Below are 12579 nucleotides of genomic sequence, written 5' to 3' on the forward strand. Positions count from 1 at the left end.
TACAGGCATCTCTAAATCTAGTTCCTGGGGTCAGACGCCCTCTTCTGGCTTCTGTCAGCACCAGGTATGAGAGTTACACACCAGCAAAACACTCATTCATACACATAAATCAAATCAAATCAAACCATGAGAAAGCAAGGCATCAATTAGGGGCAGGCTGCAGAATGGGGAATGCAGATAATAAAAATGTTGAACCCTGATAGAAATTCTGAAGGAAGTGAAGCAGAGCCCATGTTGAGCCTGATTCTGAATGAAGATTGATGGCCAGAGACAAGGGCATCACTTTCTTCCCATCTGAAAGGAAATCCACAAAGCCTCCAGACGTGAGGAGTGAACAGAGGGCTGGCTCTGAAAAGTCAAGTTCTCAGCGATCTGTGTGTTGGCCTTGGTTATACAACAGCCTTAGAGGAGCAGCTCTGAGGATCATCCTAGAATCATTAACCTGAAGTTGAGGACACCAATCCACTTGCAGTGTGAAGACGGCTAATCTAAGAATGTGTGAAACCTCACAGTAGAACTCTAATTATTAGGAAGCAAATTGATTTGCTGTCCTCACAAATGTTCCTGCTTGTTGTTACTTCTCAGGATGAGAAATGACCCTTTGAAGGGAAAAACAGAGCTGTGCTCAGCTTGCAAAGGGCGAACCAGGACCGGATTAGTGAAGGGCATGGTACATCAGCGGAGCCCGGAGCCAAGGGCAGTCACGCTGCACAAGAGTGCCGCTGGAGCACTCGGTCTGGTTCTAATGATTTATTCAGCATTTGAAACATCCAGCTCTCTTCAAATATTTATAACACTTCCTGGTTGCTTTGAGGCTTTTAATAGGCCAGAATAAATCTGTAAGTATTGAAAAATTGTCAGCAAATAGGCCACAGTGTGAATAACCAAAATGCAAGCTGGACTGCTGTAGCCATTTGCTTTCTTTTGGCCAGAGAAAAAATGTTGCAATAATCTCTCGCTGGCATCACTGCTTTAAATGAGTTTGCTTATGGGTTTCATCAATCAGGGGACTCCTTAATTATGTGATAAAATTTCATTGACAGGAGGATACTCTGTCCACTCAGCAAAATATTAGACCGTGTTGGTATTTGTCTTTTTCCTTCTGCCACTTTTACTTAGTCCAAGGCATCAGTGTATGGCATGGTGTCCCATCAGTGCATAGAATGGAATGGTGCCCCTTCAGTCCATGGGATGGTGACCCTCAGCCCATGGGGTGGTGCCCCCACAATTCAAGGTGCGGTCTTCCCTCCTCAGTTAAGCATCTCTGGAAACACCCCCACAAACACCCCCAGATGTGTGTCTCCTAGGTAACTCTAAGTCATCAAGTTGAAAATGAAAATTGACCATCAGGCTTGTGTGTCTGTTTCTGTCTGTAACTTGTGTGCCTGGCAGACATGACCATGTGAACACTCTTCCTCAGGTCAGACTGGAAGATGCTTCTTCACAGCTATTTTCCTGCTTCTTCCAACTTTTGCCTTTCAATAACTCTCCCACATGGTCAAGGTGATGTGGGAGTCCCCTCTGTGTGTTGCTTGTATTTGTTAATGAATAAAGAAACTGTCTTGGCCTGATAGGATGGAACTTGGGTAGGCGGAGAAGATAGAACTGAATTCTTGGAGGAATAAAGCAGAGTCAGGGAGAGGCCATGGATCTGTCAGAGACAGACACTGGGAATTTTACCTGGTAAGCCACTGCCATGTGGAGATACACAGATTAATAGAAATGGGTTAAATTAAGATGTAAGAATTAGCCAATAAGAAACTAGAGCTAATGGGCCAAGCAATGATTTAATTAATACAGTTTCTGTGTGGTTATTTCAGGGCTAAGCCAGTCAGGCAGCCAGGATGAATAAGCAGGCCCTCCTTGCAACACCAAAATTCTACTCTGCTTGGTGGAAAATGCACTTTCCTTCTATCTCACTCTCATCTTGTCTTTAAGTCATTGTTCCATGTCTCTTTTTCCACTCCTAGAAAGCTTGATGAAAGCTTCCTTGTCTTCATTACTGATGTAGTTGCATCCCTTTCTCTCCAGAAGGTATCAGCTCAGTTCCATCACTCACAAAGAAACCATGGCTTAGGTCATCAAAAGCTTCACTGTGTAAGAAAAAAGTGTTCCTAGAGAAACAGAATTTAAATAATTAATATAAATGCATACATACACATATACATGCATGCACATATACATATATGTGTATATATATGAGTAGAATATAGATATAGGATTTATTAGAATGGCATACAGACTGTGGTTCAGCTAGTCCAACAATGACTGTATACTAACAGAAGGTTCAAGAAATCAGTAGTTGTTCAGTTCATGAGGCTGTCTGTCTCAGCTGGTCTTCTGGATACCAGAATCCAGAAGAAGTAGGTTCTAATGCCAGTGAATAAATGGATTTGCTTGTGACAGGGCAAGCAAAGAAAGCAAGTTCCTTCTTCCATGGCCTTTATATAGACTGCTAGGAGACACTGTGGCCTAGATTAACAGTAGATAGATCATCCCACATCAAAAGTTCTGGATTAAAAGTAGATCTTCCTACTTCAAATAATTTAATTAAGAAAAAAAACCCTCACAGATATACCCAGCCACTTGGGTTTAGGTTAATTTCACGTGGAGTCAAGTTGACCACCGAGAATGGCCGTCAAAACAAGCAAGCATCTTTTTATCCTTGTCTTCCTTGACTTCTCAGTGCCCTTTGAAATAAGAACCTATCTTCTTTATGGGCATTTGCTTTGCTCCCTCCACCTTGCTAAAATATTGTAGCTCTCCTTTCAGCTACATGGCAGCCTTTTCTGTGTCTTTTCTCCTTGCCTCAAGATGGGACTTCCTTCTTTGTCATCCTGACCTTGCTGGAGGAGGCTCGTCTGTCATTAGTGGGTTCCCCCAGTGCTGCCATTACTCCCACTGCTGTATGGATTCTGCTTTCTTCCTCCTGACAGAAGATCAGAAATGGCTGTGTACTTTTGCTGGGGTCCACAGTTTGCATCCAGCACAGGAATGGCTGTGTACCTCTGTTGGTATTCACAGTTTGCGTCCAGCATAGAAACGGCTATGTACTTCTGCTGGGATTCACAGCTTGCATCCATCAAGGAAATGACTGTGTACCTCTGCTGGGGCCCATAGCTTGCATCCAGCACAGAAATGGCTGCATACTTCTGCTGGGATCCACAGATTGTGTCCAACACAGAAATGGTTGTGCACCTCTCTTGGTATACACAGTTTGTGTCCAGCACAGAAAGGGCTGAGCACCTCTGCTGGGCTCCACAGCTTTCACCCAGTACAGAAATGGCTGTGTATCTATAGTTGGAGGCCACTTGTTCATTTCCCAGCCACTCTGACCCAAAATAACCACACAGAAACTGTATTAATTAAAACACTGCTTGGTCAATCACTTAAGTGTATTGCTAGCTAGCTCTCATATCTTAAGTTAACACATTTCTATTAATCTGTGTATCACCATGTGGTTGTGGCCTACCAGTAAGGTTCCATCCGGCATCAGACATCTGTCTTTTGTGGTGGCTACATGGAATCTCCCTGACTCTGTCTACTCTCTTTCTACACCTCTGTTCAGATTTCCTGCCTGGTTTTAGTCCATTAAATCATTGGCCAAAAGCATCTTTATTTATTAACCAATAAAAGCAACACATATACAGAAGGACTTTCCCACACTGTGTACCTCTGCTGGGGTATACAGCTTGCATCCAGCACCCCTCTCTCTTTAAGCTCTGGATATATTAGTTTCTAATTAGTAAATATGTAAATTCTATTTTAATCACTTAAACTTTAATCACTTAAATTTAATCACTTAGATTTAACTTTAAATTTTAAATTTAATTTTAATCACTTAACCATGTCTGCATGCCAATACTCCATGAGTCTCTGTATTCCACCCAATGGTAATAGCTACCGTACGGCACCAACCACAGCTGATTGCCATCCTGTGCTTGCTGGGAATCATTTCACTTCTACGTTTCCCACTATATCTCTGAAACAGATTCTCATTGACTCTACTGTGCAGAGAGAGGAGAAGAGAACCTAGGCTTGAAAGGTTGCACAGGGTCTGCAGTTACAGAGATAACCAGTAGTGGGGCCGTGATGTAACCTGGAAACACAGGCGCAGAATCCAAGATCTCAATGACTAGACTTCGTTTATGCTTTAAACACTTGCTATCTCATTTTTTTCATCATCACAGGCATTATCATATTCGCCTTGGGGATTTATCTTTATTGGGGTAGTCCTTACATGTTTCTATACATGTGATAAAATGTTAAAAACCTAGAGAGTGTAAAAGCTGAAAAGCTGATAAAATTTGATTAAGACTTATACTATTAGATAATAGTATTTTATAAATCCGGTTTCCTGATTTTGATAGTACATTTCAGTTAAATACATTGTTATCATTCTAAGAAGACAGATGGGGGCATAGGAGTTCCTTCAGGACTGCTGTTTTCACTTCCTAAGCTTCTTTAATTCTTTCAAATAAAATATTAAAATATTAAGTTCAATGCTTATGGTATGTCCTCTGGGTCCCTATGTTTTTAATGCGGAATTCTGTCACTTGTGGTCATTAGGAGATTTTTTTCCTCATTTCTGCCACTCATCTGCCTATGGTTTCCATGTCCCCATTACCAGAAGGATGTTTTCATTGTCAAACTTTTGGCTCCAGGCAAAATAGGGTTCAAATCACAGACTACAGAATGGCTTCAACTTTTAGTATATCCTCATTTTAATATTTCAGGTATCATTTAGCAGAGAACCTGTCCAGGAAAGAAACCTCATCCATGAGTTGTGGGTTTTTGTTTGTTTTGTTTTTAACATGAGGAATAGTATTCACTTGGCGGGGTATGATCAGAAGTCTTGGGTCTAAACTGGGTTGATATGGGATCTCCCTCTATACGCCATGAATATATTTTATTAACATTGGTCAGTAAAGAAGCTGCTTTGACCTATGGCAGGGCAAAATATAGCAAGGCAGGAAATCGAAGCAGATATAGAGGAGGAAAAAAAGATGGAGTCAGGCAGATGCCATGTATCTGCCAAGGGAGAAAGATGCCAGGACCTTATTGATAAGCCACAGCCTCATGGTGATACACAGATTAATAGAAATGGGTTAATTTATGTCATAAGAGATAGCTAGAAGTGTTCTTGAGCCATTGACCAAAACAGTGTTGTAATTAATTAAGTGTCTGGGTGGGCAGGAAACTAAAGCACAGTCTTCATTTACACAGGGTTGTTGGTAAAGTAACCTAGCCAGCTGTGTTTCAGTCACAGCAAGTAGCTCAGCTCAGGGATTTTGCTGAAAATTAAAATTCAGAGAATTTTGCTCATATTAAAGCCAACACTGTAAAGACCAAGTGAGGCCCAGAATGAGGCAGGGCTAATCCCCATGGAAGTAACTCACACTCACTGAGACACTTTCGTCAAATCTGAGAGGATTTCATGACATCTGATCAAGGTAGGAAGTAATGATTTCTTTAACGTGATGTTGTAGGGGGCTTTTCCTGGGTAGACACGCTACAGGTCTCTATTTATCCAAGGCAAGGGGTCAGCAAGTGTTAGATTATTAAAGCAGCTCTAGAAAGATGGGAGGTGCAAAGAAGGAGGCTTGGTCTGACCTTAGGTGGGACCTTATTTATTCACTTTGCTACACCTATGTGATGATGGCCAAAATGCCTACAGAAGAAGATGGGATATGGCCTGGCCTAGAGGTGGAGAAGACTTCTGCAGTCTGTAGGGAAGGTGGGGAGTGCAGCCTTTCAGCAGTAACTATCAGAAAGGGAGAAAATAACCGTTATAACAATACAGTTTGGCAGACCATTATGTTTTGTTGTGGGAAGTCCTTCTGTATATGTGTTGCTTTTTATTCATTAATGAATAAAGAAACAGTATTGACCTGTGATTGAGTAGGATAGAGCTAGGCAGGGAAGACTGAACTGAATGCTGGGAAAAAGAAGGCAGAGTCAGGAGACACCACCTAGCCACCAGAGGGGAAAGACGTGACTTGCCAGTTGGGAACTTGCAGGTAGGCCACGAGCCTCATAGTAAAATATAAAATAATAGAAATGGGTTAATTTAAGATGCAAGAGCTAGATAGCAATTCGCTTAAGCTATTTCCCAAACATTATTGCAAATCATATAATTTCTGTGTGATTATTTTGGGAGTCTAGGAGGCCAGAAAATAAACAAGTAGCCTCCAACTACAGATTGGCACACCAACATGGGTTGACTAAATCCACTAAAAAAAAAAAGCCTGAGAGAGCTTGAAAAGGACTTCTACACACACACACACACACACACACACACACACACACACACCTCTCCAGGAAACTGTGTTCCACATAGAAACTGCAACACAATACAAGGAAGGGTAAGAACTGAAGGCAAGGAGCACTGAGCTGAAGTTTGTTACTTATACAGTTGTCAGGAGTGGATAATTTGAAATTGGAAAATGCCTGTGCTGTTCTCAAGATGTGTGTGGTCTTTACTGGTGTCTCCTTCAGAATGCAATCCTAGCACTAGATCTTCTGAAAATTCTGGTTCCTGTATTGCTGTGAGTTCATTGGGCTGGTTAAGGGTCAACAGCAGGGTGCAGAGCCTTGTCTAAGCACTTTGCATCTATTTCTTCACTTAATCATCAAAAGAAAGAAACCTAGGTACAGAAGTTTCACCTCAGCACCATGGTTCAGATGAGGAAATTGAGTTCCAGGAAGGATGCCTTAACCGAACTCACACAGCAGGACTGGATCCAGGTCGTGAGGCTTCAGAGCTGAGTGCTATACAGCTTCTCTGGTCAGCCCCTTTATCACAGCGACATGCTGGATTGCAGGTCAATCTGTGGATGACTCAGGTGGCTACAAACCTTTATTATGTACATTCTGGGCCCACAGTGTCACAAAACGCCTGCCGATTGTTGGCTGCATGAGCAGCTAGTATGCTATAAATGACTTGATTTATCTTTGAAGGAAGATGAAAATGCAAACACAGGTAGAACTAAAGGAGAAGTGAGCCCGAATAAGGTGCTGCAAGGAACTGAGAACAGAATTTACAAAGGAGGAAGCGTAGCCAGTGAGGATTCAAATGCCCTTGAGATCTCAAGGTCAATGACATTTCAGTGCCCAGCTCATGGGAATTTGAAATTCATTGTAATTGCTAAGATTTTTCAATACATTCTTTAGAAATTTATAGAATTTATTCTTGGGAATAAACTAAATTATATTATTTTTGTGATACCCAAACTCTGCTGTGTTATTTCCTGCTCATTTCATATAATCAGGTTATTATTTGCCTGATATGAAATGTCAAATTCTGTCTTATATACTTTTCAAAATTTCCCAAAGATTCATGTATTTTAGAAATTATACTGACCCTGCCCAGAGTATTGGCCCTAAGGTATACTAGCTGCACATCATCAAACAACAGGAAAAAAAAGTGAGTAATCCAAAGAGAAGACAGAGAATTAAAGAGCAACTGTAAGCAGCTCTTTTCCTGAAAGTAACATTGAAACTCCCTCTAAAGAATAGACAGAACCACTTTTGTACTCTGGGTTAGCACTGCTTTGAGAAACCCCCTGGAATTACTCAGGAGAGGAAGCCAGGCATGTTCTTTCTTTAGCTCTTAAAATAGGTCAGGGCTTGTGATTATTTCAGCGTTCCCGTTTCTCTTATTCCATTCTACAGTTTCCCAGTTTCTGTGTCTCTCTTGGGGAACCATGGGGAAAACAAAATGTCTACTGAGCAGGTTTTCCTCAGAAATAATATCACAAATATAAAACGTATCCTTCCTTGAACTCATCAGCAGGGAAGATAGGCTAGGAAGGCAATATTCCAACAGAGTTTTCTAGAATCCCTCAGTAAACTTCAAGGAGAATAGGTGTCTCAGGAGGGTAGCCAGGCAGTAACCACAATAGGAAGTGGATGAAACATGAAGAGACATTGCAGAAACCCCACCTTGCCGTCTCCTGCATATCATCACATACCTCTTGAGATGACTTCTGGCCCCAGTGGAGTTCAGCTATGACGCGGCCATGGGCTGCAGGTGTCTGATGAGATTCTTAAAGATACCAGAGATGGTTAAACTGCTCATTAACTAAATGATTGGGACACCAGTGAGACTGCGAATGGCGGCTTTTGTTTGACATATTCTCCTTATAGTGGCAAGCCAGGATGTGTGTGTGTGTGTGTCTGTGTGTGTGCACGCACATTTGTGTGCATGTGTGAATATATTGCAGAGCTGTTTGTATGTGTATTTGTGTGTGTCTATGTGTATGCTGCAGAGCTGTTTGTGTTTGTGTATAAATGTGTTTGTGCATGTGTGTGCATGCTGCAAAGCAGTGTTTGTGTTGTATTGTGTTTATGCTGCAGAGCTGTTTGTATATGTGTAGCTGCTACAGAACTGTTTGTGTGTGTGTGTGTGTGTGTGTGTGTGTATGCGGCAGGGCTGTGTGTGTATGTGTATATGTTTGTGTTGTATGTATGTCTATGTGTGTGTGTATGCTGCAGACCTGTTTGTCTGTAGGTGTTACAGAATTGTTTGTCAGAGCTTCTATGAAGATGAAAAGAAATTTGCAGGCCATTCTCTCCAAGCATGTGGGTCCCAAAGATAAAGCTCTGTTTATCAGGTTTGGTGGCAAAGTACCTGGTGGTCCCTCATCCAATTCTTTTGAGATACTGTCTGTCACTGGCTTGTCATGTACCAAGTAGGATAAAATGATGGGTCAGCCACCCCCAAGGATCCCTGTTGGCACCTCCTGAGCTCTAGAAACACAAGTGTGCACCACCACACACTGCGTGGCTTCTGGGGATCTAACTCAGGTCTTTACACTCTCTAGGCAATCACTCTGCTCACTGAGCCATCCTCAGCCCAAACAATTTGATACTGCATATTTGCAGTATCCGTTTGAAATCCATTACTCCACCTTGTCTTCGGTCTTACTCTTGTTTGGTCGGGGCTGTCTTAGAAGGCTGAGTACTCCACCTTGCCTTTGGTCTTACTCTTGTTTGTGTCAGGGCTGTCTTAGAAGGCTGGGTTTCCTTAGATCTTCGTGGGGACTAATTAAGCAGAGATCAGTGTCTTTGAAACATTACTGATTGCTTCATATTGGACACTTTATGTAAATCTTACTAATCACCTTGTTTGTCTCAACATCAGACCACAGTGCTGTCATCCTGAGTGACAGGAATACTCATCCTTTAAAGTTGTGTATAGCATCAATTAAAGGCATCTAAATAATCTTAGACACAAAAGAATGTATTGCCAAGGGCTGGGAGATGGTTTAGTGTGTGAGGTATTTTGTCTTAGTGTCCTATTGCTGAGAAGAGACACCATAACCACAGCAACTCTTATAAAGGAAAGCATTTAATTGGGTGCCTTACAGTTTCAGAGGTTTAGTCCGTTGTCATCATGGTAGGGAACATGGTAGCACATATACAGGAGTGGTACTGGAGAAGTAGCCAAGAATTCTACATAAGATCAAAGGCAGCAGGGTAAGAGAATGACACTAGTTGTGGCTTTCTCCCAGTGACACACTTTCTCCAACAAGGCTACAGATACTCCAGTAAGGCATCATCTGCTAATCCCTCTCAGGTAGTGTCACCCCTAATGCCCAAGTATCCAATCTATGACCTTATGGGGGGTCATTCTCATTTGAACCACCACAATACCCGTGCAAACATGAGGATAGACTTTCAATTCCCAGGGCCCAAGTGCAGTCAGGTGGGTATGGCAGCCTTCCCATAATTTCAGCATGCAAGATGCAGAGCTAAGGGTTCTTCTGGAACAAAGTGACAGGCTAGACTACTTAAATCTGAGAACTCTAGCTCCAGAAAGAGTTTCTGCCTCAATATGCAAGGGGAAGTGCACTCAACGGCGATACCCAGTGTCCACCTCTGACTTCCATAGGAATGTGTGCACACACCTTGATCTACATGTATGAAAACACAAATACACACATATAACCACACACACACACACACACACACACACACACACACACACACACACCCATGGAAAGGAAAGTTGGTGAAGAATAGAGCTAAAGAGATGTCTCAGCAGTTAAGAGAACTAAGAGAACTTGCTGCTTTTGCAGAGAACTCAGGTTGGATTCTCAAAACCCACATGGCCTCTCATAGCCATTGGTAACTCTGGTTCCAGGGGATCTAACGCCCTCTGCTGGCTTCTTCTGACACCAGATACATACAGTGTACACAAATACAAGTAGTCAAAACACCCATACCCATTTTTAAAAATCTAAGAAAATAAGGTGCCAGGAATTACAGATTTTCCCATGCTCAGATTCCCTCAAAGCTCGACCTTTCTCACTTTTTAAGTCCTCTTCCCCATGGCATCCCAGGAACCTCCACGGGAAGCTCACACCCCACCCCTGTTCATCAGCATTTCCACTTCCAGCACCTGCAAATCTCAGTGCCAATCAATCAATATCTGTGATTTTCAGCGCTGCCAAGCATATGGGCACGTACCAGTTTGCAGAGAGTTAAGCAATGTTATGTATCTTTCACTTAGGAAGCAAAGTTAGATTTAGAAACCCTAAGATGAAACACTAAGTCTCAGAAGCAGCTCTATTGAGAAACAGGTGGAAGATGAGGACAGTTCTTGGGTCTCTGTGTATCCTTGGGAGTTGTCTTATTTGAGAGAACATCTTCGTGACGGGCAGGGACAGTTGGGCACCTAGCTCAGAGAGTGAGAGGCAGCAAGGGGTAGGCATGAAAGCAGTGGAATATAAATTTGATAAGGACATGTAGAATCAATACTAATATAAGAAAGTAAATAGAACTTTGATTTATGCAATTGTTATATTTTAGAATCGATTTGCACCTCCTAATTGTCCTTAACATTAAGACTGGAATACAAAGCACCGGCCCCATACCTGTGACCTTTGTGTTTTATGTTCTGTTGTCTTCACACAAGGTGTGTGTGTGTGTGTGTGTGTGTGTGTGTAAAATAAACTTTCTCATTTTATGTAAAAATTGCCCTGCCGTCATTAGGTCTCTCTCACCTCGCTCAGATGGCCAGATTTGGCAGCAAGTGCCTTTGAGCCTCCTCCCTCCTTTTGATTATCCTAATTTGAGCAGCATGTCTGCTCACACCACTGGGCACCAACGTGTGAAATGGACAGCCATTGGAGTCTGCTGTCTGAGAGTGCCCTGACTTGATCAGCCACTTAGCTGATTACAGGCAAAATGGACTTAGATGTTTCTGCTCTGTTATCCACAAAACTGTGTAATGCCCTTGTATACTTGATGAAGTGCCAATAACATGTGTGAGTTGAAGGAATGATTCCTCTCTGTCCTTCTCTCCATCTGTCCTATCCCTCTCTCTCCTTCCCTCCCTCCTTTCTTTTTCCTTTCATCATTTCTTCCTCCCCTCCTTTCTTCTCTTCTTCCCTTGCTCATTCCCTCTCCTTCTCTTCCTTCCTCTTTGTCTTTTCTTTGTTCCTACGTCCCTCAATCGTCCCTACTGAGTCCCTATCCTTGCCAGCCAGCCTTCTTGAAACATTCTGAGTGTCCCCGGAGTGACTTCTGCAGTTGCTGTTCTAGGAGTTGCCTGCAGCTTTTCGCCATGCAAACCACAGCAGCTGCAGACAGTCGCACATGGGAACCCACGCCTTCCCTCTTTGTCTCTGTTCTCTGATGCTTCTGGAAACGTATACAGGAAATGAAACCAGGAAAGCAAATTGGATATAAAAAGAACATTTCCAACAAAAGGAACTCAGTCTTAAAGAACATAAAGTTGGAGGAGGCCACAGAGACAATATTAGCAACCCAATTATCTTGCAACTTAAAGAGAAAGAATCTGGAAGAAGAGAAAGAATGAGTTGATATTTCTTAATTCGTTGTTACCTTTTGATATAAATACTGGTTATTCCATATGGAAGGTGTGGAGACTGGGGGCCATTGAAGTTACTGCCCAGTGCAGAGTGCCAATGAGTCTACTCGCTGAGGAGCCACGCTCAGCCACTGCAGTGTGGGCTCAGGAGCCACGCTCAGCCACCGCAGTGTGGGCTCAGGAGCCACGCTCAGCCACCGCAGTGTGGGCTCAGGAGCCACGCTCAGCCACCGCAGTGTGGGCGTTTCCCCCCAATCACCAAACAGCGGATGAGAAGAAATAACCCAGCACCCCTGCTAAAGAAAGAACGTCCCAGGAAGAGGAGAGTTTTCAGAATGAAAATGAAATCTGAAATTGCATTTGGCTTTATTTCTTAGCTAGCAAGTTGAATTTTCCATTTCCTGCCCTTCCCTCTGCTTTAATGGCCTGATTTGGTGAAATAAATTTCACAAGTTTAAGGAATATGAGTCCTTCCCGCTTGCTCTTAAAAACTACAAGGCTGGGGCCGAATCTTGTGAAAGGTGCCAAGTGAGATGGTGCCATAGGGGAAATGCAAGGTGCTTTCGAAATGGCAACGGGAAAGCCCCTTTGTATTCTGACCTGTGAGTCACTTCTTGTGGTCAACTTTTCTTTTTTAAATTTGAATCCACTTATTGTCCTCTTGCCACACTGACAACACTCTGACACCCAGTCTAGTAACTGGAGAAGCAGTAGGGTCCCGTGCGCTCTGGTCCTCCTCT

The sequence above is a fragment of the Microtus ochrogaster genome, chromosome 5 (assembly GCF_000317375.1).
Source record: "Microtus ochrogaster isolate Prairie Vole_2 chromosome 5, MicOch1.0, whole genome shotgun sequence".
Taxonomy (NCBI): Eukaryota; Metazoa; Chordata; class Mammalia; order Rodentia; family Cricetidae; genus Microtus; species Microtus ochrogaster.